This window comes from Protopterus annectens, chromosome 4.part0, assembly GCF_019279795.1.
Source record: "Protopterus annectens isolate FY-2018-M chromosome 4.part0, PAN1.0, whole genome shotgun sequence".
NCBI classification, from domain to species: domain Eukaryota; kingdom Metazoa; phylum Chordata; order Ceratodontiformes; family Protopteridae; genus Protopterus; species Protopterus annectens.
Genome location: NC_056733.1, coordinates 221,260,760 through 221,285,564, shown reverse-complemented (window position 1 = coordinate 221,285,564; position 24,805 = coordinate 221,260,760). Strand labels below are relative to the sequence as shown.

General features: G+C 39.3%; 1 long non-coding RNA gene across 1 annotated transcript in view; it reads right to left on the bottom strand.

The window, feature by feature from the left end:
* LOC122799270 overlaps positions 1-24,805 on the bottom strand; it is a 72,299-nt gene that overhangs the window by 24,377 nt on the left and 23,117 nt on the right. Inside the window, exon 2 of the long non-coding RNA XR_006364448.1 lies at positions 19,903-20,025. This is a non-coding gene — a long non-coding RNA (uncharacterized LOC122799270). The remainder of the gene's footprint in view (positions 1-19,902; positions 20,026-24,805) is intronic.

The window sequence follows — 24,805 nt, the reverse complement described above, 5'->3', positions numbered from 1 at the left end:
GGCATGACTAGCTTCATCTTTGAAGCGATGAAAAAGCTCATTATGAAATTTCAAAGACACAGGCAACTTACAAACTCAACCAACGTCAGTCTGGATTTGTTAAGGGGAGATGCTGCCTACTTAACCCACTTCACTTCACTAAGGTTAGAGAAGTGAACAGAGGAAGGCAAAACCAGCACACTACATATCTTGACCTCATACACTGTGTTCAACACTATCCCACAACCAGGCATTGTAGTTACTCTTCCAGTTAAATGGATAACAAAAAAAAGCCGACAGAACCCAGGAAAATCAGGGCATGTGGCTCTACCTCCCTCCACAAGACCAGTCACCAGCAGTGTACCCCCAGGGTTCAGTCCTTAGGTCACACCTACTTAAAGTAAAGGTTAAGGGCTCATGCCTGACAGTTCGCAAATGATACAAACTTGGTGCCAAACTCCCCAAAGAACATCAGGATTCTCCAAGGGCATCTTTCCCAAACAGCTGGTGTTAAAACCATGGAATAAAAACTAGATATCAAATGTATGAAAGGATTCTACAGCAAGTTTTAACAACCTTTTAACTATCGCATTGTCTACACATCCCTGAAAGTTGATCCCATGATCAGGGATCTGGTAATCTGCGACTACAGTGAACCGTCCTTTACCTACTATGTATGAAATACTGGAAGATGTCCTTTTTAACTGCACAGTTGCATCTAAAAGATATGGTGCCCAGGTCCAGGGATGCAATCACTCCACTGCACTCTGCTCTCAGACAGATCACAGAATACAATACTCCTTTTGGTATCGACCTGTCCAAACACTTGGCATAACTTAACGACCACAATGCACTCATTTAAAAAGGTCTTAATCATAAAAACTATGCAGACAGTCTCAAAGTTTTGTCTTTCTTCTTCGTAACATACAGGCTACTTAACAGGTGAACTCTGCCTCACATACAGATCCTCAACAGACCCTATTCCTGTCAGACCATTACATACTTGATAGTCCAGTGTATAGTAAATACCAAATCATGGGCTCAAACTCTTTTGCAACAAACTGGACATGTTGGAGGAGGAGAGATGCATCACAGAATACCACTCCTATGGAGCAGTCTTCCACTCTGTATAAACAAAAGTACTTAATAATAGCACTAAAATATATTAACAGTTAATATTTTTAATAAGATCTACTGCAGTCTACAGAAAACATACTAACCCACTATAGAACCCCTTCTCCCACCTCTAAGGTGGGGTTGGATGACATGGAATCAGGAAGTAACTGGACAGTTGCTCAGCATACAGCTTAAAACTTAAATATATAGGTGCACTGAACTAAAATAATAATAAAAAAAAAAGATAAAAAGATACAGATTTTAGAATAAGAAAGCCCACTTAACAAGTTGAGGATATAATTCTAAAAGAAATGGTAAAAACTTTGCACTTCAAACATGAGTAGGAGGACTCACTGAACGCTTAAGCCATAGAAAAATAATCCTGAATCACATACAGTAGACTCTCTTATCCAGCCATCAAATTTCTGCCGTAGCCCTAGAAAAAAAGACAGAATAACACCACTTCCCATCTTCTCTTGGCTAAATAACGACAAAAAATTTGAGGTTTACACTTCATATTCGTTAGAAAAATACATACCAACATAAATCCTGTTATTCTAGCCAATTTATAACCTATAAATGCTACTTTGTATGCTTTTTCTGATTAACCAGCCATTCTTTTATCCAACCCAAGGTCCACTCCCAGCGAGACCGGACAAGAGGGAGTCTACTGTACTCATGAGCTAATAGAAAAGACTAGCTACAGACACCTTCAACAAAACCTAGTGCATGTTTTTTTTTTCTTTTTTTAAACTGAGCAGATTATTAACCTAATCAAATGTTTTCACCCAGGTTATAGAATAAAAATGATATTTCTTCAGCACTTAAATTTACTAGAAATGTTTTGCTTTACTGACTAGGTTCAGTGGGACACCAGAGGTGATATGTCTTGATGTTAAAAGTGGAGTGTGATCATGAGTAAAATAAATGTACGTCGACTGGTTTTGAAAACAAGGAAAATTTCCCATTAAGTATGCAATGTAACTGCAGAGTTAGTGGTTAAGAGTATGCAGAAACCAGAACTGTTTTGCTTACTGCGGCAAAGTAAGAAAAGCGAGAAGCCCATGTTATCCTTGAGGAAAGCAAGAAAAAGTACGTTAGGGGAGCTGCAGGATTCCATTATTAGCAGTGGACAGGGAAGCAATGGGCATTGCGCTGTGTGATAAAGTAAGACAAAGGAAGCAAATGCTACATTATATGTAGCAAAGAACTGAACAGATAGCACGATGGTGCAGAAAAAGCAAGAGAAGATGAGAGATAAGAAAAATAAAATGGACAATGTGACAGACATTTTGTATAGGACAATACATTTTGCCTTTAAGATTTAAAGGCCCATGAGACCTTTTCATCTTGTGGAAAAATGTTTTTACAATAAATTTCTAAAAACATTCATGGTAAAAATTCTGTTTGTGTGTGAAAAAAGAGAGAGAGAGAGATAACAGAATGATTTTTTTCACGCCAGCTTTTTTATATTAAACACACAATTTAGGACACGAAATTACAAAGCAAAGGAATATCTGAAGTGTATGCAGAGATGTGAAATAAAGGAAAAGAAGAAGTGTCAGGAAAGTCTGGAATAGAGGGCAAGAATTTGTAATTTTTCAAATACAAAACACAGAAAAAAAGAGCTGGTGTTTAATGGAGGAAGACAGAAGCACTAAAACAGCAGACAGAAGGAAATGATAACGTAGAAGAGGAAAGTCTGGAATACAACATGTGCAGGAAGACAGAGAAGATACGGATAATACCTAAAAAGTTTTAAGTAATCAGAAGAATAAATTAAAGAGAGAAGGCTGTGTTTTAATTAAAAATCAATAGATGGAGTGAAAGTAAAGAAAAACAAATTAAAAAGAAAGGAGGAATAAAAGTGTAGTTACTTTTTTCTTGATGTTAATAGTGCAAAAAATTATGCTAAAGAAAAAGGAAACACAATGGTGTCCAAAGCTGGAGGCTGACAGTTTCACTTAGTCCAAATTTAATAAAGATGCCGGAATACAAACAGAAAATTGTGGGAAAGTAAGATGAAAAATTTGGGCTCCGATAATCCGAGGAAGTGTTTTTGATAGTTAAAACAGAAGAGCTAACAGTTTAGAAATTCTGGAAGACAATAAAATTAGTACGCATGTGTGAGTACTGTGACAAAAAGAGCATAAAAACTGCAGTGTCTCATTAATATGAGAACTGTAATTATATGCAATTTCTTTGTGATAGAGGAAAAAAGGTAGAAAGTCATGTGTTGATAACATGGAAGACTGCAAGTAATGTAAGTAAATGGCCTCTTATCTTAGAGTATACCTTTTAAAACACAAAAGCAATGGGAAACCATTTTTTGTTTGCATCATTTGGCTATATGGGTGGATGTATGTGAAAAATCAGGAAGTGATCCAGGATGGAAATGGTATCAATAAATTAATGGGATATCTGCTTGAGAAAGTTGCGATACAAAAATGAAAAAGGCCACAATACACTGAAAGCCTTTATGAAATCAAGGTCTAACTGGTCAATGAACTCTAAAATAAGATACAAGACAATATATGTCGGAACAGCAGCAGAGTAGAAACATGAGAAAAATATGTACAGTGATTTGTTAACAGAATTAGAGCAACAGAGAAATTCATGTCAGTACTTAAAACTAGGAATTAGATGAGAAAAAAAAGCAGGTACACATATGCCTTTGTGGCATCTCCTGCAGTGTGGAAGGAGTACATTACTACTACTACTTCTTTCAGCTTTTCCCATTTAGGGGTTGCCACAGCGGTTCACCTTTCCACTCAGGATTGTCAGTGGAGTTTTTACGGTGTCGAGTTGCCAGCCCAGTGCCCAACCTTCCACAGAAGCACTCACGCCTAGGGCCAAGTTATGTGTCAAATCCACCTACAGCAAGTCTTTGGAATATGGGAGGAAACCGAAGCACCTGAAGGAAACCCATGCTACCACAGCGAGGACATGCAGACTCCGCACAGAAGGCATCCCAGCCGAGGATCGAACCAGAGTGCCTCTTGCTGTGAGGTGGCAACGCTAACTGCTGCACCACTGCAGCCATCTTGGAAGGAGAGTAGGAGTATATTACTAATGGTTGTAAAAAAATAATTTATATGTCTTACCATAACTCTCCTTCTGTGTTGTCGATCTTCACTAATCCTTGACAGAGGGCTCGGTTCCAAGCCTCGAACAGACTCTGCCGTTTATTCCAGCTGACGCCTTCCAAACTCTCGAGCCTGGCACTACCCATAATGCTCCTCTCAAAATTTCCTCCGACCAAGTTTGCCCAACATAGTGGAAGACACACAAGTAGAAATTATAGCCAATGTAATAGACATAGTAGTCCTTAATATGAAGCTAGCTATGGAAAAATCTGGTCCACTAAAAGCATCACATTGGGAGAAGGTGGGTGGGGATGTCAAGGATTAGTGATGATTGACAACACAGATGGAACATTATGGCAAGGACATAACTTCTTTATCGGATGTTGTCAATCTTCACTCAATCCTTCACAGTGAGACAGAGTCCCCAGCTACTTTAGTCCTGGGAAATCTCACAGAAGAATATTCCCAAGCACCCCATTGAGACCTGACCCAATTTATAACGGGTGATGAAGGTATGAGGAGAGGACCAGGTGGCTGCTGCGCAAATGTCACCCAAAGATGCTCTAGCATGAGAAACTGCACAAGTTGCCATTGCTCTCGCTGAATGAGCTTTACCTGGACGTTAAAGTTGGAGCCCTCTGGAATGACAGATGAAAAGTAATGCGGTCACTAAGCTTATCCAAGGTAACCTTTGAAATTGGATTACCAAAGGAGAGAGAGAGAGAGTAGAATGCCACAAATTGGTCAGATTTTCTAAAATCCTAGTCCTGTGAAGATGAAACATAATGGTCTGTGGACATCTAATAAGTGAAGGGAATACTCTCTTATTAGAGAAATTAGGGAAAACGACTGGCAATTGTACAGTTTGGTTAATGTTAGATTCCAAAACAACCTTTGATAAAAAGGTTGGATTTGTTCTAAGGGCAACCCTGTCCTTTCAAATTAAACAGGGAGGTTTGCATGATAAGGCTTGAAGTTCATATACTCTTTAACTGATGTAATAACCACCAAAAATAAAGTATTCCAAGACAAATATTTTAAGTCACAAGATGCTCATGATTCAAAAGGACTCTTAGTAAGGGCCCGAACAACTAAAAGTTAAATCCCGGGGAGGAATGGTTTCCTTAAATGGAGGTCTTAGCATTAGGAGACCCTTTAAAAACGCTTTACAAAGTTTGTGTGACACCAAGGATGCATCATTACAGCCCATATGAAAGTTTGAAATTGCTGCTAGGCGAACCTTAATTGTTGAAGCAGAGGAATCAGACTAGTAAAGGATTGATTTTAAGACCTTATGAATAGGACTCGTATAAGGGTCTAGTCTATTGTTAATGGCCCAGTTAGCAAATTTTTCCCCATTTACTTTGACAGAGCTTCCTAGTGGAAGGTTTGTTATGAGCAACAATGATTTGTCAGATGGGAGAAGAAAGGGAAAAATGCCTGGCAATCATGGGAATTGGAGAAGCCACACACTGAGCTTGAGATGGAGATTTCGGATAAACCATGTCCTCCAGGTGAGACAGCACATCTGGAGCTGGGTCCAGAATCCATGGTTTCTGAAGAGGAGGCCAAAAGAAGGGAAACAAAACTTGTCGAGGCCAGAAGGAGGCAATGAGAACAGAATTTTCCTTCCTCTTGACTTTCTTTGGGAATTGCAATATCAGGCGAGTTGGGGGAAGGCATAAAGAATACTGGGGCGAGGCAATCATGAAGAGCAGCGTCCCTCGACAACTCCCCCTGTGGGGGGGGGGGGGGGTTAGGGCAAAATACCTTCTGCACTTGTTCAGAGGAGAGGCAAAGAGATTGCAGCAAGGTTGGCCCCAGTGATAGAAAATCTTGTTCCTTAATACAGGATTGTCTGCTATTACGTTGGAGCTCCCTGGGATGTGCGCTGCCATAAGAAATCACCCATTGCCAAACTCTGACGGCTTCGACACAATGGGTAAGATTTGGCCCCCCCTTGTTTGTTGATGTACCAGACTACCAATAAGTTGTAGTCTGAACAGCTGCTGTTCCTAGAGGAAGGACACCTTGGAATGCTTGCAACGCTAACAGCACTGCCCTCATCTCTAGAGCACTGATATGCAAGCTAGCATCTAGTTGGGACCATGTGCCTCATACTGCCCCTCCCAGATGATGCCCCCCCGACCCCATCTGGGAAGCATCCGTAGTCACTATGGCTTGCGGTTGGGGAAGAATGAATGGCTGACCCAAGAGAATCTGATTGAAGTGGAGCCACCACATGAGATCCTGTCTGCAGCGATTGATAATCAAGATTGTGAGACATTGCTAGGTGCAGAGACCATTGGGAAGCAAGTAACCACTGCAAAATTCGTATGCGATACCTTGACAAGGGAGCAAGAGTGAAAGACGCTGCCATAGAGTCTAATGTATGTAGAACTAGCCTTACTGGAACCCTTTTGTTTCGTATAATTTGTCTGACCTGTGATCCGATATATTGGGAGTCTTTCTGTAAGGAGTGAGGCAATTTCTGAAATACTATTTAAATGGGCTCTAATAAATTCTAATTGCCAAGCGGGTTGCAAGTTTGACTTCTGGAAACTTAAGGTTATGCCCAGGGATGTACAGAGGTGTAGAGAGTACAGTCTCTTGCCCGCCAGTTGTCAAGTAAGAAAATACTTGAAATCCTAGCAGTCAGAGATGAGCTACCACCACTGCCATACATTTGGTGAACACCCTGGGGGCTATGGAGAGTCCAAACGGCAGCACTCTGAATTGGAAATGACTGGCTCCCAGCCGAAGTGCAGATACCATGTAAAAATGGACAAGAGCTGCAGGAGGTAAGAAGCTTCTTGGAGGTCTAAAGAGCACATCCAATCATCTTTTCCAATCATCTTTTTCCAAGAATGGAAGTATAGACTGTACAGAGACCATCCAGAATTTTTGCTGAACGGCCTTGAAGTGGCCGAGACACAAGATGGGTCTCCAGTTCCCTGTTTTTTTGGGCACTAAAAGGAACCTTGAGTAAAACAGTTCCTGTTTCGTCTAGTGGGACTTTTTGGAGGACTCTTGTCTAGCAGTATTTGAATTTCTAAAGCTGCTGCTTCCCTGCGGCTGGGTGGTACGTCCAGGACCTTCTGCTGGGAAGTTGGGGGGAAATGATAGCGGAATTTTGTAACCTCTGGATATTATTCCCTGCACCAATTTACCTGTAGTTAATGTTAGCCAGGCAGACCTGGTGCAGAGACATCCCCAATCAGGCACCCGCTCAGGGGTGCTGGTAGGAAATACCAGAGAAAGATTTTCTGGACCCATGGATTTGTGGTCCATTTCTGCCCCTGAGGCGGCGTCTTCTATTGCTTCCCCCTCTGTCCCAAGGAAAGTTTTTGCCACGCAAATCCTGGAAAGGCCCTTTGGATTTTTAAAACCACAGACTCCCACTTCTCTGGTTGGTCCAGGAGAAGGGCCTCTGAGGAGTGGAGAAACATGAAGGGTCTTAGACGTTAGCTAGATGTGAAAAGGATAGCATTTAACCTTGGGGCCAAAAAGGGTAAATCCGTCAAATGGAGCACTGACTAAGGACGTTATGAATGGCTCCGCAAAGTCGCACAAGTGCATCCAGGAGTGCTTTCTAATGGCTATGCCTGAAGCTGTTGCGCTAGAAGTCCCTTCAGCTGCGTTAGCAATCAGACTCATGGACTAGTTAGAAATTGCATCGAGGGTTGCTAGCAGAGACGTAACTTTGTCCAGTACCCCTTCAACCACTGCTCCTTTCAGGGTATCCAACTGTTCCTTGATCAGATCTCTCTGTAGTCTTGTAAAGTGCGCCATATAAATTCAAAGACCAGAGAGCAAAGGTCGCTGAAGCATACATGTGCTTCCCAAATCTATCCAAAGTCCTAGACTCCTTGTTAGGAGGATGGATAGTCAGACTTTCTTCAGCAAGTTCCCTCTTTGTGGCCGCTGCCATCACCATGATGTCAAAGGGAATTCCTTCGGATTAGTGAGGCGCATCCTTAGGAGCTGATAGATACAATCAGGCCTTTTGAGGATCGGCTTGATGGAGTTGGGCATATTCCATGCCCACTGAGAAATCAAATTAATGCGATAGCAGGTGGAGAGATCCAAGAAGTAGAGGCCTGGGCATGTAAAGCCCCCCCAAGTATACAGACTCCTCAGAGGAAGGTTGGATGGAGGACTAGCCACCCCTCTGTTTCAGGATTTCTAGGATGTCCCCGAAGGAATCATCAGGGTGTGACTAGGGGGAACCTTCCCCTTAATCACAATCAGCATCTTCAGTGAAAAAAAGACTCCTCCATGGAGTCCAAGTGTTTCCTCTTTCACTTCTTCGCAGGAACTTCCTCGGGGGAGGGGTGATCTGGGGGAAGTGCCCGAAGACGAAACCACCAAGGTGGGTATATCCTGAGACTTACCCAGAGTTGAGAAGGATGGCAGCTCAGGTGGAGGGAATGAAGACAGTTGCCCGACAGGGATGGCAAGGACAGAGTCCCAATGGACAAGGCCTTCTCCATGATTCAGTAGGCCACCCCCACTCGTATAGGGTTGGGAGCCTGGAACCAAAATAGACTCCTTCGGAACTGGGGTCACACCCCACACTGAGGAGGTGGCCTCCAAAACAGAAGCCTGGGTCAATGCTACAAAAGCTGAAGCACCAAAGGACATGGACGGCCCCAAAACTAAGGAAACCGATCCATGCACCTCGGAACCAACGAGAGAGCCTAGACCCAGAGAGCTCTCCAGTGCCGTAAACTTGGAGATCAATGCAGCTCTCGGAACAGAAAAGGAAGCTACTGGAACAGAGGGCACCAAAGACTTAGGAGTTGGAGGAGGAAGAACTGGAGGCATCTTGGATTGGCTGGTTCCGACGCCAGTGTGGCTAGGAACTTATGACAATCCCCTCTCCGTCAGCGCTGATCCACTAGTCTCAAAATGTCATGTCTGAGAGAATCTTAGTAGATAAGATCGAGGCAATCGGAGACTTGGAGGGGCTCACTTCATGAAAGGGACTTGGTGGCCTGTCTTTAAAAGGATCTAAGGTTAGTGAATATCTTGTCTTAGGAAGTGGAGGCAGCTGTGACTTTCAGCACAGAGGGTACTCTGGGTTGCGAAGTCATCGCTGTTGGCTCCGATACTGTCTTGGGTGTCAAGTCAGATAAGCTTTCTGGTGCCGAAGAGCTCTTCGGCACCAAGGTAAGTTTAGAGATCTTCTTGGATGGTTCCGATCTACTAGGAAACGAAGAAGGACGTCTCTGGTGGAGGAGGAAGATGTACTAGGCTTCAGTCCTAGACCTAGAAATGGCCTTTTCAAATCAGATTTGAGGATTCCTTTCAGTACAAGTTTATTTTTCCACTCAGTAAGGGTACGGGTAGAAAACCAGTGACATAGATTGAGCAATTTTCTTGAAGGTGTAGTTCACCTAGACAATATACACAAAGGTGTGCCTGTACGAATTGGGCATCTTACCCTGGCACTTCTGGCAATTTTTGAAACTGAAGGTGCCTTTTGAAGATTTGACTGGAGAGAGTTAATTTTCAGCCATAATGAAAAAGGGCTGAAACACACACACAAAAAAAAAATCTTCACCACTAACAATTACAGGGGATAGAAAAGGAAAATACCATCAATAATTTAGGAACACCTAAAAAAAGGTAATAAAGGAAAGGAATGTACCAATGATGGTACTTAAACTACCAATGGTGAAAGAAAAAACAAACACTCAAGCAAAGCTACGAGAGGAGCAGGTAGACAGAAAGAAGATTTAAGGAGAATGTTGAACAAAATAAATAAATTATATAGGAAGATATGAATCTTAATGGAGATAAACTTACCTTAGAATCAGTCAAGGCTCGAGAGAAGGACAAACGCGTCTGGCCTACGAAGTGGCAAACAAGATCTCAGGTAATTCTGAGGGGAGCATTATGGGTAGTGCCAGGCTCAAGAGTTTGGAAGGCACGAGCTGGAATAAATCGGCAGAATAGTTTCCGAGACTCGGAACAGAGTCCTAGGTCATAGATTGAGTGAAGACTGACATCAGATCACACGTCAAGGCACATTAGAGCAAAAAACAGGCCAACTTGCACCTTTCCTCGAAATTTCTTTGAGTCACCAAATCAACTGAAAAGGAAAAGATTTCTTCAATCAATTAAGCAAAACACACCACTAACTTGCATAGCTGGCCCAGTCCTTGGCAGGATGTCTCATATAGCTCAGGCTACAGGCTACTACAACAGTGATTTAATGAACAGCTGTAGGAAGGAATGATAAAGATATTAAAAGGACACTTACATTCATACATCTTGGTCTTTGATCTCTAACTGTATACCACAATTTCTTGTGGAGGCGGTTTTTGGATAACCTTCTTCCCCTTAACTTGCAGTTATGTCAGGGAGATCATATTTTGCATGCAAACACCCCACCCCACACATTTTTACAAAAATGACAGAAGTATGGAATAAAACTTTCAAAAAAGGAAGCTTACACAGTAAAGGAAATGTTAATATGAACATAATATAGGACTTACAAAGTCAAAGGCACCCGGATGTTCTACATCATTTAGGAGATGTGGACTGCAATATCAGTGGCAGTCTTGTTTATTAAGAGATTGGTATTTTTTTGAGAAAAATCATGCTGGTTGTGGCAGGAAGAGTGGAGGAATTTAAGAGCATGCATTGTGAAAAGAAAATTATTTACTTATACAAGCTTTTATTAACATGTACAAAATAAAACTGAAAAATCTATAAATATGCATATTGAAAAGCATTATTGTACAAGTGCCATGGGATTTTTTTTTAATACACACACACACACACACACACACACACACACACACACACACACACACACACACACACACACACACACACACACACACACACACCTGTATGAGCTAGCTACTGCCAACTCATACAAAAATCAGACCTTCATTAAATGTTCCATCCAAAGGATGGCACCATCAGGACTGCATCAACCCTTATACTGAACTGCACTGTCAGTATTAAAAAAATAAAGCTAAATACCCAGAGTTAGGAATAGAATCCAACTTTTTTTGATCTTCCAGTATAAAATAGAAATCAAAACACCACAAAATCAGGCTACTAAGCTTGTTGAATGCTTTACTACACTAAAGTTATATAAAAAATATAAATATATATATATATATATATATATATATATATATATATAAATAAAATATACACATAAACACTAATATATATATATATATATATATATATATATATATATATATATATATATATATATATATATATATATATTTAAATATTTAAACAGACAGACAAATGTGGGTTTACAAAGCAATATTTGTGAAACATGGCAGAACAAGAGAATTTGGAAATATTGGATTTCTGTGGACTTGGGGACTCTAAAGCATGCGCTCTACACCATGTTATTAAAATCGGAGAACTACTTTGGCAGGAGGGGGGACTAAGTAAAACAGATTAAATTTTCTTAATGGTAATGATTAAATGTTGCACGACTTTCTTTTGCAAACTATGAAGTATAGTTTTCTTAGTTCTTTTATTAATATAATGGGGATACCAACATAAACAGGTGCGTTTTTCTCTCTCCATTCTCTTTTACGTTGTTCAGTTTTAAGAAATGTGGGCACTGCAATGTGTGGGGGGTGGAACTGCTTAAGATAGCATGACAAAAGTAAAAATTAGTGCACTTTTTTTCATGCTTGCATAGGGAAATGATTGGGTTAACCCTAGAATGTATTCAGTAACAAGTTTAATACAAAATTTATATAATCTATATTCAATATTATTTTCCATTTACGTTATTTTTTTCTGGTAAACAAGGTATCCTTAGCAGTTTGGGTCAGGCTTGCATGTCACCAGAAGACAATCTGATAAAAAGAAATTACTTGGAGAAAATGTTTACTGAAAGCATTCAAGTGTTTTCTAGCTGGGAGAGCTATAAAGAAGACAAAACCAGATACCACTTACCAAATCTAGGCATGTATGACCTTTCTTTTTGGTTGTGGCTAGCCTGTGGGTGTGGCTATCAGTTTAGAACTTTTTTGTTTTTATGTACATAGTTTTGTGCATTATTATATTAATAGGTTGTAGGGGGCTACTGGCTGTGTATTTTTGTTTGAGGGTTTTAAATAAAAAAAATTGCAAGATGTAACAGGCTCAAATGGAGTTAAGAAAATTGTATAAAATATTAACCTGCCAAAAGATGCATGCATGTAACAAAAGCTGGAGCCAGACAGTTATAAAAAAAAAAAAAACCCTGTTCTATATAAATGGTGGGAAGAATAATCCCTCAAGAATGTAATTCTTCCTATGTCTTTAAACGTTAATGGTCTCACAGATAAATACAAAAAAAAAGTAGTGAATTGTCCTAAAAAAAATGTACAGTGCAAATACCTATTCTCCAGGAGGCACACTTGGAAAGAACTGAACATGTGAATTTGATAAAGAAAGGTTTTCAGAATGGTTATTCATCAGAATACCTGGGGCAAAGGGAGAGAGAAGTACTTGTACCGACTGCAAGAGGAGCTCCGATAATGGAAGAAAATATAAAAAAATAATGGCAGATTTGTAGTACTAAGGGGCTACTGGCAAGGGAGAATGATTATTCACACTGAGCTAAACGGAGAAGCACTGACCACAACTCTGGTCTGTGATATACAACAATAAATATCCTGTTTTCTTGCTTTTTTTTTTTTTTTTTTTTTACTAGTTATTGCTTATTCTAAACCATTTATTTCACTTTGTCTGCTACCTACTTTTTACCATATTTTACTGCTATGAACTAATCTGTACTGTTGTCTGCTTCACTGGGCCTGTTAAATCACTTTTGTTACCGTCACACTGGGCCTGTTAAATCACTTTTGTTACTGTCACACTGTTAAGCTTTTTTAGCTAGTTTCACGGTGTGAAAGGTATTCACTGGACATTTTCTCCATTTGTTAAGCATCTGTTTGTTTGTTCCAATTTCCTGCCAATGAGTGTATCATATAACCAATTTGTTTGCAGCTTGCCTTGCTCCTTTTTCTGTTTAAAACTTTCATTTAGTCTCACTGCTGTTTTTCTGCTGTGATAAAAGTTTCTGTAGTGTTTTCTGCTAAAATTGTGTACCTAGTATCTGTAGCATAGTTTCCCCACCCTCCCTTGCTACTGTTGTCTTGTTTGTAAACTTGGTGGCTTTGCAAGTTGCCCACCCCTACTGCAAATTTGATCTGGGCCGCCCACCCCTACTGCAAATTTGATCTGGGCCACTCCTCCCAGTCCAGTGTCATTAGCTCATTCTACCGAATACAGAGAGAGAACATTTGAAAAATCCAACCCCCTTAGTTTCTTAACCCTGAATTATCTTCTGTTCCTCCTTTCTCCCTTTTCACTTTACTACAAAAAAAACACACACAAAAAAAAACCCTTTATTCAGCTGCATTTGCAGCATTCATGTTTCCTCATCATACTCTTAATTACTTCATCTTGCTTTTTCTGCAACTTGTTCTCTAAAGTGTTTAATTCCATCCTTTCTGCTGCATTTATTACCGCTTGTTTTTAACTGGTTTAAATTTTAAGTGTTATTCTAAGCCTCTTAGTTTTGGTTTTAGCACTTGGGATTTCGGCCTGCTGCTACCATAAGAGATGCAATTACATAAAGAAACGAGTCTATGCTCTCTCCCCCCTCACAAGCCAGTATATCTGGCACCGAGAAGGTTGTCAACACAATCACTACACTTCAACTGTCACCCACAATTACATGACACAAGCCCACATATGCGGAGGTTCTCAACAAAAATAAAGGAGACCTCAGAGGCAAAGAACACATGCGAACTCCACAATGCCCCACACCACATGCCACACACAGTCCACACACTACTGCCTCGCAACCACGAAGGCCTAATCATAAATCCAACACATTAGTCATAAGGGACTCCATTGCGAGACACACAGATGTGCCTCACCAGGCTGGATAAGAAAGTCAGTTAATTGTTTTTCAGGTGCCAGAATACACCATATCACACACGCACTCAAGTCTCTCAACAGGTACAGTTATGACTGTCATAGTCTATGTTGGTGTGAACGACTTGAGACTTGCCTCCCTGGATACAAGGAGAGAGACATGAGTGAGCTCACTGAATATGTGACCCAGGCAAGTATGTCCCTAGCCTTAAGCAGCATTCTACCATCACCCAGAATGATGCCTCAATACAAACAGAACATGACTGACCAACAATTGGCTTAGTTTCTGGTGTTATTCCAGGGGATCTATTACCCGACAGCCTGGGAAGATATGACAGACAGACCACGATGCTTTGTTAGAGACAGCCTGTATCCGTCTCACATGGGCTTCAGGCAAAGGCCCTTGCCCCCCTATAGTGTCTTTTTAGGAAAGGTCATGAGGTGGGGTATTACCAACATAGAAATTTCTACAAAAATTGTAAATTAAAGGTCATGCTGCTAAATGCTAGGAGTCTAAACATGAATCTGGACTCATTGCAAGCATTCTTAACCCTGGAGGATGCTGACATTTGTGCAGTCACAGAAACCTGGTTCGAAGCTGCGGACAGCACTCCAGCCTTACCTGGTTACTCATCCTATAATGCATTCAGAAGGAGGTGGAGTTTCAATAGTTAAAGACACACCTCCAGGCTGGTCAAACAGTATGATGCACAGGAGACACTCTGGGTGCAGTTAACCATTGACAAGACCCATATTCAATCCATAGCTAGCTAGTGTCCCCCAGATTTGCCTCAAGATGCCCACTCCACCTATCTGGACCTCTTCAAATTTATCAAGATTTAACCCTTCACCTTGATCCTGAGTGACTAAATTACCCAACCACAGACTGGAAAAATGACTCATACCAGAACACAAATGCCCAGAGAGTCCTCAATTTTATCAATGCAAATGCCTTGGAACAGTCAATAGCCCCACAAGAGGTAATATCTTGGAGTTGATTTTAGCCAACATGAGTAACCACAGCAGCACCCCTACAGTATCACAGCTAGTCAATAGCCCCACAAGAGGTAATATCTTGGAGTTGATTTTAGCCAACATGAGCAGCACCCCTACAGTATCACAGCTAGTCAATAGCCCCACAAGAGGTAATATCTTGGAGTTGATTTTAGCCAACATGAGTAACCACAGCAGCACCCCTACAGTATCATCCTCCCTGGTAAGATCTGACCATAAAAGCAGTCACTTTCGAAGTCACCATCTCCACTGACCCGCCTCTTGCTAGGGTCAAACAAAAAAAAAAAAAACTCTACAAAGCCAATTACAACCTCCTGACGGATGGTATAAACAGCTTCACAGCCCCCTCCCCCTCTGTAGGAACTGGCACCAGCATTTATTTAGATGCATGTAATTAGGAACACCTGAAAGGACAAAAAACATCCTCTTCAAGGAAGAGTAAAACCAGTCTGGTGGACATCTGCAATAAACAACAAACTATATAACAAAAGGAAAAAAATTGCTGTCCAGGACCAAAAAGGAGCAGGTGTCCAATTGGAAGCACTCTCTCCTTAGCCTGAACAAGCAAATATAAGCACTACTGAAATTCTCTAAAGCCAACTTAGAGTCCGAATTTGCCACACCTACAAAAGACAATCATAAGGCCTTCTTCACATATGTCCGCAATCTCAAAGGAAGCACCAAGATCTGTTCAGAACTGGTGGTAAAGGACACCACATACACAAATGCTGTAGATATAAGCCAATCTACTGGCCAACAGATTCAGAGAAAACTTCACCCCTCTGCTCCCCCCACCCCAATCAGTAAATCAGGACATCTCCAATTACTGCTGCCCCCCCCCCACCCCTTATCTCTAGGGAACAGGTGATCACGGTCCTCTCAAAAGCAAAAAATACAGCTTCCATGGGACCCAATAACATCCTAGACTGCATCCTACATGAACTCAGGCTTGAACTTGCAGCACCATTAGGCACCATATTCAACCAAAGCCCAAGTACTGGCTTTGTCCCAGTCGAGTGGAGGACAGCTACAGTCATACCTTTACACAAAAGGTGGAGCATCCTCCGATCCAGGAAATTATAGACCCATCAGCCTAACTAGCCTGATCTGCAAGGCCATGGAATGAATTATAATGGACCTCATTAACAGGGACATTAGCAACCTCCAAACAGTCGACCCCACACAGTTTGGCTTTGTCAAGGGGACGTCGTGTCTTAAATCTGGTCAACTTCTTTGAGGCAGTCATCAAAGCCATGAACGAGAAGATTGTGCACACCGCCTACCTTGACCAGGCCAAAGCCTTCGACACTATTCCCCATATGGGCATAATAGATGAACTCTCTCAATTAGGCATCAATCCATAGGTTACCAGATGGGTAGCAAACTGGCTTACTGATAGAATCCACCTAATCAAAATAGGAAAGCCACCTCAAGCAGTAGATCTGTAACGAGCGGCGTACCTCAGGGATCAGTCTTGGGGCCTCTTATTCGGGATATACTTCTCTGAGGTGCAGGCCAAGACCAGTGGGCTACGGCTAACCAAGTTTGCAGAGGACTGCAAGCTGGGCACAGTCATTAATTCCCCAAGTGATGTGGATGTCCTTCAAGAGCATCTTACCCAAACAAATGACTGCTGCCAGAAATATGGCTTCAAGCTGAATGCCAAAAAAATGCATCATCCCCTTTGGGGAGAGTGACATCCCCACATATCACACTGATAACAATGTCCTAAGTACACAATCAGTGGTGAGGGATTTGGGCACCCAGGTTATTAGCAACCTGAATTTTGACCACCATGTTACTTCCATTGTTATATTATGCCCATTTCATGGATGATGTGTTTATGTTGTGGAAGGGTACACCAACTGAATTATATGAGTTTGTAGGTTATTTGGAGTCCACAAACAGAAGTTTTGAGATTAAGTGTACATCATTCATTGTTTGAAATAGACTTTTTAGATGTTAGGTTAAATAAGAATGAGATGGGGACCATTCAAACATCCATATTTAGGAAAACTTGTTGGAAAAATAGCCTTTTGACTTAAAATAGCATGCATCCAAGGGATGTTTTCGATATCATTAAAGGACAAACATATAGAACATTTAAGCCGTGTATAGAAAACACTATTTGTACGAGAGATCGATTCTTTGGCAGCATGTTTTTGCTCTAGGGGTTATAATGAAAACAAAGTGGCATGTTTGATTGAAAGTAAGAAGGATAGATCTAAGAAAGCTATTCTATGTATTCAAGTACTAATTCAACAAGGGTATTTGGTAAATCTGATAGAGTTGTGAATAAACATGCAATTTTAAAATTTAGCAATTATGTACAGGGTATATGTGATGTCATAAGAAAAATTTGGAGTATTCTATTAACAGATGACAAGCTTATGGGTTTGCTAGGGGACACCCTCTCTTTTTCATTTAAACGCAACAAATTCAAAAGATTTGTTAAGCAAGGAAATGGGCATTAGTAAGAACTGTGATATCAGATCAATTAGACAAGGCACTTCTCCATGCAGGCACTGCAAGGCCTGTCTGTTGATGAATGGTAATATACATGTTCAACCTGTGACCACCAAATGTTATAGAATTAATTTTTATGCAGACTGTCAAACTAAGAATGTGGTGTATCTTAAGTATAAAGACTGTGAAGACTTGTGTAGAAAAAATGAACAGTCATTTTAAAGAAAGAATACTGCAACATTTATCTTAAATACGAACAGAATATTCATAATGCGCTCTATCAGCACATTAAAAGTAATGCAACACACACCTTCAACTTTTTTGTCATACAAGCTGTAAAGATGAATGCAAGGGGTGGGGATTTGGTTGACACAATAGAATTATGTGAAACAAAATGGATACTAGAACTTAGGGCTGATAGAAGCCCAGGTCTTAATGGTGTTTTACCTATAAAACCTGTGTTAAAGGGCGTAGACCCCATTATTGAATGCTGACTGGATGTTTACTGTTTAAATATTTTTGTAACAGTTTGCAATGTTGTCTGATGAAGGGATCACGTCTCAAAAGCACTTACCCCACTTTAATTTTGTTATTTTATTAAACTGTTTTCTTTCAGCCGGGTGGTTCAGACTTCTGTTTTATTTCATTTCATACATCAATGCTCGATAGGGAAGGCAATCTCTAGCCCGCAGTCAAAATGTTTTCTTAGCTTCTTCCCAGATTACTACCTTTCCTTCTCCAATTTGTTCCCAACAACTTGGTTCCTTTGCCATCTTTCTTTGCCATCTTTCTCAAGTAGATTCCAGCCCCAGTTTGCCTGTTCTCTGTACCCCTAACTGCAGTCATCACTACTGGCAGAATCTCTTCTCAATTCCTGTGTTAGCAGAGTTCTTAGTACACTTCCTGCTACTTTATTAGGCAAGCACTAGGCAGTCTGCAAGCCTAGCAAAAATGTCAAGAGTTCCCTCCAGCCTCCAGGAAGACAAAGCAGGATTGACTGAATAAAAAATTTGAGGCTGCTCATCAATTATGTACATTTACCTCGATGGTGCAAAGGGTGCTACTCTGATATATAGTGGAGTTAGTTCCATAAGTTGGGGGGGGGGGGTGTTGCAGAGGAGTCCCTCAAACCAACAACGTCTTATCTGCTGATGGTTTAGTTCCTTTCAACAAGGATTTGAGAAGCCATCTGTTCTGCAAATGAAAAAAAATGTCAGAGATTAGAACCTTTCATGGACTGAAAGGCTAGACACAGATCACCATGGAGGAGAGTCTATAAGAGATTGACAGAGAGAGAGAGGGCTGCCAGTTTGTCCTGATACAGAGGCCACTGGTCTTTTAAAATCACAGAGGTCTCTCAAGCAGAGTGACACATTCAACCAAATACATGACAAAAAAGTTGCATTATATTCAATAAGGGATCTGACAAGACACTAGTAAAGCAGAATTAAAAAATCCCTGGTCTAGAATAGATACATCTGGAAATGAAATGAGCCAGTTAGAGACTTCAAAATTACTGCAAGGGCATAATGGTTAAAAAAAGCACTGCCAACAAGAGTGCCTAGATTCCTGTGTGTGAATGGAAGGGTGCGTCACCTATATGGTATATGAAAATGTTTTGGTTTCTAATAAGTATGCTGTGTTTTCAGTTAATTTTAAATCATTGCCCCAGCTTGCTAACATAGTCGAACCCATTATGAAGTAATTAAGGGTCAGTGAAGATCAAACACCCAGTTTACAGGCATCTGTAAAGTTAAATGATCACAGGCCAAGATTGCTGGCCTGAGAAACAGATATATAAAGAGGGCCAAACAATAAGCCCTGTGGTATACCACTGCCAACATTTTTACCTTCAGAAATGACACCTATAACTAACCACATGGGTTCTGACACAGCCATGTTACCTACCCCACCTAGCAATACAAGGATTCATTATATCCAGCTCTATAATCTAGGAATACCCGTGTGTGAAATAGTGGACCTTGGTCAGGGTGCAAATGTGTGTCAGAAAGTGACTCAGTTGGGCTGAAACTCTCAAAAACAGGTCACTTGAGGTCAAACAAACACCTGTAAGGAAAAGAGCATCTTCCCCAGCATTATTTGCCCTTCTCATTCTCTACAATTAAATGTACATTTACAAAGAATACAACACCCAATACCATAAACTACACCCCCAAAAGCACATCTACAGACATATCATGCCAAACCAAAACACTATCAGAGGGCAGATAAGATATATGCAATACAAACAGTTTTGGCCAAGCATCCATATGCCCACAAGAATTTTTTTTTTCAGGTGATTGCCCAGCATTTTTACCTGCCACTGTGAATCCTCTAGCCAAAGCGAAGGCCAGCTGGCCTGCTCCAATAAAGCCAACACTCATGGTAAAAAAAGGTCCTTTACAAGTACTCTTTACAATGGAGCAGCAGTCAGAAAACCCTTAAAGATAAAAATAAAAATGGAGTTACAAAATGTCATCCAAAACATAAAACGCAACATTTAGATCTTATTCTTGGTATAAACAAAACATGAAACAATGAGCAGGATGGTAACAGTTTAATACAGTGCCCAGTGTAACACTTTCTGCTGCCAAGACTTCACCTCCCGCACAAAGCACTACGGTGTTGCCAAAACTGAACAGCCAATATTGCACTCTTTGTATTAAAGGTTTAGGACTTGAACTGTCAAAGACTACAAGCAATACAAAGTAGGTGTCTTCAATCCATTTCACAGCCGAGTTACACATGAATAGCCATGCTCTGATGGATCACACAAACAGGTTGAACAGCTATACACTACAGCACCTTAATGCAACGCTTCAATGCAAGCCAGCACATTACTTGTTTCAGTGGCCTACCATAAGTCTGTGTGTTAGTCACAAACTATGCTGCTTCACCTGCCATAAAATAAAACACAGTACGTGTACATGAGTATCTTTATTGCTTAGCACTGGTTTTATCTGAACTCAACTATGTGATTTTGTTTAAATGGACTTGCTGCACTCAAAGATCCAGGACACCACCAGACTGATTAAAGTACAGTACATGAAAGCTCTATTTTTTAAAAACTTACTTTTTAATTTTTTTCTATGAACTACCTTACACTTATTGTATCAATGTTCCTGTACACAATCACCTCTCCAAATTTAATAAAAACGCCAGTGCTGTAAGCTTGAACAATGCAGTGCTAGTCAAACTGCACACGTGAAACTAAATGCCCACCAAAACTCTGTGGTGCTAGAACCGGGCAAATAAACTACTGCATACAAAACACACTTGAAGAGAAACCGACTGATGAATGTAGGAAAAGGATGCCACAAATCACCAATTTTATTGTAAGCGCTTTCGTACAGCCCAATTTAATGCACTTCCTCAGACAAAAAAATTCCCTCCAAAATCCTTAAATAGCATATTACATCAATTACATCACAATGTTCAATTCACTAATTTAAAAATATTTAAAGAAACCAACCTTTTATAAATAACTTTAAACCATTTTCCCCACATAAATTTGAAACAGGTGGAACAATAGGGCAAATATACAACATGAGCAGTTTCACAAGTGGCATAAACTTTGAATGTGTACATTTTAGTTTGATCAGGATGGGTGTACTCTCCACTACTGTCAATATACTGGCAGCATTTACAATGTCCACATGGCATAGTACAATATTTATTCAACAATCTCTTATTCTTCTTAGGGGCACAGACACGCTGTTTCAGAGATTTCATATTTTTGTAAACAAATTTAGGTTTCTTATTTATAATACTTCTCATAACTTCATCAGTAGTTAAAATTTTCCAGTGTTTCTCTGATGTTTCTGTAGCATTTAACATCACTAGAATAATACAGACCAACTTTTAGTTTGTCACTCTCTTCACTATGTGCATTCTTTAATATTCCTAATGTATTTCTTACCAAAATAAGGTTTAGCTCTGTCACCTCTTAGTTCTGTGACAGTTCTAACACTTTCATTAATATAATTCTCAGCGTAACCCCTAGCAGTAAAAGCTTTCTCTAAATATTGAGTTTGACACACGAGTTGGATGCATACTGTTTCTATGTAAAAATTGGTTGCACTAACATGGTTTCCTGCATAATTTTGTAGTTACTCCATTCTCTACATCCATTATAACACTCGCATCTAAAAAATCCACGGACTGACTCGAAATTATGGAAGAAAATTTCAAATAGGTGGTAGTTTCATTAAGATATTCTGTAAAATCTCTGAAAGACTGTATGGTCCCTTTCCAAAGCAGAAAGATATCGCCCACAAAGAGTCTATAAAGGATCACCTGTGGACTAAAAGGCCCTTCAAACACATGGTCTTGTTCCCATGTCACTAATACAGCATTGGCGTAGCTATTGGCACAAGATGTGCCCATAGCTACGCCATGCTTCTGCCAGTATATACAATCATTAAAACCAAACAAGTTGTTTTGTAAAAAACATTCTAACAGAACGGTCAATAATTCCACTTCCTTGTCAGAAAACTTACTATACTTCTGTAAGAAACATTTCAATTTCTGTATACCATCATCATTAGGAATTACAGTGAATAATGAGATGTCTAACGTAGCCAGTAATAAATCTTCAGTGATAGATAAAGTTTCAATACATGAAAATAAATCGCTTAAAAAAAAAAAAGTGATGAGCGTCTCTTAACACATGTGAAATCTCATTTAAAATGGGTCTAAGCTTCTTCTCTCTATATATGGAAGCTGGTTCTGTACACCAGTTTCTTCCTGCAACTATAGGACGTAGTGGAGGGTGTAACATATCCTTATGTACTTTGGGCAGGCTTTGAATGATGGGTAACAATGGATTCAAAACAATAAAAAAGTACAATAATTTGCTGTCAATCAATCCAGTATGAAACAGGTTCCTCAATGCATTATGTACCATTATGTACATTAACAATCATTGTTTCAACTTTTCTGTGATATTTTCATATAAATCTGATTCTTAGATAACATTTCAATCATGTCAGTATTATACCTAGTTCTGAAAATGAAAAATATTTTTTTTAAAACAAATAACCGTGTTGTGTAATGAAACCAGATCAAGGTGGTGGGGTAATATTTATGGATGAAATTGATTATATCAATAGGATGAATTCTATTTTGAATACTACTAACTATGAGAAAGTTTCTGTAAATCAATTTAATCAAGCTTATCAGCATGTCAAGAGTGTTTTAAGTGATTTGTTAATCAAGAATTCTATTTCACTTGACATTTACCACTTTTTAACCATGCCAGCACCATTAACTCCAGTTATGTTTGGTACGCCCAAACTACATAAAAATTTAATTAATCCACCATTCCGTCCTTTTATTGACAGACGCACGTCAATAACATATGCTTGTGCGAAACGGGTGGAAAATAAGTTGAAACCATTGCTGGCTAGTGAACACCAAATCTGCAAGGACTCTTGGAGTTTCTTGGCAGGTATTAACACTTTAGAATTGTGTGAGCATGCTAACTTCCTTACCATAGACATAAAGGACCTGTATATATGGTTATACCACAAACTATAGGGCTAGAATGGGTAAGGGAGTTTACAAGAATAAAAGATCTGGATGATACAACTATCAATGTGCTAGTAACTCTTTTAGAACTAGCGTTAAAACAATAATTATTTTCTTTTCAACAAAGACATTTACCTTCAGAAATCAGGTATAGCTATGGGGTCGCCTTGTGAAGGTAGCTTTGCCAATGCAGTAATGGCATACTGGGAAAGATGTTTTTTGTTCAAAAATCAATTTTTTTATTGAGAAGGTTACCTGGTATACGAGATACCAGGATGATATGTTTTTTATTTTCAAAGTTGAACTTGAAGAAGCCTGACGGAAACAATTAAGTCACATTATGTTTAGATTTCACCTTTGAATTTAATATGGAATGTATCAATTTTTTGGATATTCTGCTTATTAAAGATAGGAATTTCAGTAGGTATTCAGCAGAGACATATAGAAAGCCTACCTATTCTAACTCTCTCTTACATTTCTCAAGTAATCATCCCTTGCATCAAAAGAAGGCCGTTATTAAAGGCCAATTAGTGAGGGCTTCTAGAATGATTTCTTCTGATATTGATTTGAAGTTGAATGTGATAATTTACAACAGATGTTTCTTAATAGAGCATACCCACAACAATATATAGAAAAGTTTCAAATTGAAGTTAGATGCAAAAGAAATATAGGCTATTTCAAACCTATTTTATTTAAAGGTCATATTACAGAATGTGATGATGGAATTTCTTTGAATACAAACATGCAAGTACATGATGTGGAAGTAGCTCAGATTCCATTTGTTACTAGTTTCTGTACGGAATATTCTAATGAAACTAGCATGATTTGTAGTATTATAAAAAATAACTGGATTTTCATTATACATGAATACCCTATTAATAAATTAGGTAATAAGCCATTAATAACATATAGAAGAGGGCCTAATTTAAAATGTCTTTTAGAAATGCCTTTAAAGTTGAACAACAAAGTTAATGGAATGTTCAGATATGGCCATTGCCATTATTGTAAACGCATATTAATAGGCAATTCTTTTAACATTAAGGACACTTCGTATAAGGTTATAGGTAAATACAATTGTGAATCCAAAAGGTGTAATATATCTTGCTTTGTCAATTTTGTCCAGGGTTCTATATAGGGAAAAACGAGAGAAAGTTGAAAAATAGAATTTATGAACATTCTTATAACATTGGTAAGAGTAATTTAAATAAATGCCTTAGCAAAACATGTCAGTGATAATCCAACACATGTTTTCAAATTTGTAGTTATAGAACAAGTGAAGAAGAATGTTCGGGGTGGACACTGACATCTAAAATTAGAAGAAAGGGAGTTGTTATGGCAACTTCGTACTAATGCCAATACATTTCCAGGGCTTAACGAATATTGCTCTATTAAATGTTTATTAAAATTAAAAGCCTTGGAAAGATTAAATAAACATTTTTAGTATCTAATATAATAAATATGAAATGTGTTTAAATTTCATTAATATGTTAGAACCAACATATTTTAGTTTAATTATATACGTTCTTGTTGGTACGTTTTTATAGATGTTAAGTTATTGGTTTAAAGTTTTTTATAAAAAGGTTGGTTTCTTTAAATAGTTAATTGAACATTGTGATGTAATATGCTATTTAAGAAGGATTTTGGAGGGAATTTTTTGTCTGAGGAAGTGCAGTAAATTGGGCTGTACGAAA